This window comes from Rhagoletis pomonella, unplaced genomic scaffold, assembly GCF_013731165.1.
Source record: "Rhagoletis pomonella isolate Grant_MI unplaced genomic scaffold, Rhpom_1.0 Rhpom_scaffold_00003, whole genome shotgun sequence".
In the NCBI taxonomy this organism is placed as follows: domain Eukaryota; kingdom Metazoa; phylum Arthropoda; class Insecta; order Diptera; family Tephritidae; genus Rhagoletis; species Rhagoletis pomonella.
Window position 1 is genome coordinate 16,880,652 of NW_023458557.1, and position 2,035 is coordinate 16,882,686.

The window sequence follows — 2,035 nt, forward strand, 5'->3', positions numbered from 1 at the left end:
CAAAATCCCAAAATCGTGATTTTGCACATTCGTCATCCGTTTTCTGAAAAAGTGTGGACTGTTCGTTAAACTACAAGAATTGAGGTATCAGATGAAAGGGCTTGGCCTCCAGATTCGCAATTATATATTACTTTTTAGTAGGGTTGCAACCTGTTTAGTTGTCAATCGCATCTTATTTAATATTTAGACATTCAGAGGTAAAATTGGTAAATCTTCTTTAGAAACTGCCTTGGCTGGTATTATTAACCATTTGTAAAAGTATTCAACAATTTTTATTGAGCTTGAGGCCGTTTTTAATGAAAAACTATTGTTGAATATAATTGTTATAAGGCCATAAATAACAAAAACAAATAACTTAAGGACGAGCACACCTAAAAGTTAAACATTCTAAAAATAGAATTATTAACACAAACCAACAAAACCAACAACCACATGATCAAGTTTAAATAGCACTGGAATAGCTGCGCTTGGTTGTAGTTGGCACACATGAAAAAAGTGGAAAAAGCAACAACTGTTTATAAGTCCAACTTAGCACAGTGCGTAGGCAACCGGTTGAGTCAGCTGGGGTCGTCGGTTCGAATCCCGCTGAAGAAGTCTGATGAAGAAATATGCTGATTTCCGATATAGTTATCACTTCTACCTTTTTTCATATTGTTGTTGCTTTTCCACAATAGTTTTTCATTAAAAACGGCCTCAAGCTCAATAAAAATTGTTGAATATAGTTGTTATAAGGCCATAAATAACAAAAACAAATATTTGTAAAAGTTTTATATCTTCCCACTTGAAATCAAATCTTAAATTTATTTGGTCCAAAAGCTCTGTGTAAAACTTTAATATAAATATTCGTTTTAACTTCAAGAAGTTCAGAACAATTGACATTACTTTTCATAAACATCTCAGCTTTCATTCCAACAAGATCTTTTAGTATGATTATTTTCATTTTTAAAACCAATATTAATATTGTTACTGATCGCATCGTTTTAAATAAATTCCTCAAAACTAATAGATAATGTGCTTTGATATTTGCATATAAGAATGGCAAACGAGAGCTTTCAGCTTGGAACTATTTTTTAAGATTGTTAATTATGGGCAAAATATACGATATAAATAAAAAATAGCATTTGGTTTTGCAACACATTCCTTCTGCCAGGTCTGCAGATCACATACCGTTTACTTCATAAAAGCAGGAAATAAATTAAAGTTTCAAACGATCCCATTGCTCAACTATTCTTAACACAACGCTTTCTAGTGAAAGCCATCGTTGTTTGAGATATGCCCAAGATTTTGTGGAGTTTTACCGACCGGTAGTCATGAAATTCTTTCAGCTCATGTATCCTCTTTGAGCTGTAGGAAAAGAAACACATATCGTCATCTCAGAAAACGGATGTCGAATGTTACAAAACACGGTTTTGAGAAAATTGACTTTGAAGTTTAAGGTCGAATTAATCCGAAACTGTAAGGTAGATTTTTGTAACTTTTGAAGGAAACGTAGTTGGTGTTATTAGTTTTGATTTCCCATATTTTTACATTTAATATCTCTTAACGTTAATGAGAAAATTTACTTTTCATTCCGTATACATTTGTCGTAAGTAGCGTTTACTCACCACTTTGTTTTGTCCACAGAACATACGACAATAGTAAAGTATCTATTTCAACGACGATGGTATAATTTGATGAAAAAAACAGACATATTTATTAAATAATGATTACTTATTAGAAAAAACATAACAAAAACACAATCATGTATTTAATAAAAAAAATCTGTACATCTCTTATGCTGTAAATATGTTACGAACATACGTTTTCTTTATATAAAAACAAAAAACAATACTTAAATTCAGTCTTTTGTACATTTTTATCTCTTTCATTTCATTGGAGACTCAGTGCTAGCTAAAATTTAAAAATTTAAAATTTTAAAATTAGTTACTTAGTTTAATTTTCAATTTTAATTGTATCGTTATAGTAGAGGACCATCCAATTGTCGTAAGTTCAAAGTTTTGCGATACATACGACAAATGTTTTATGATTAAAAAAA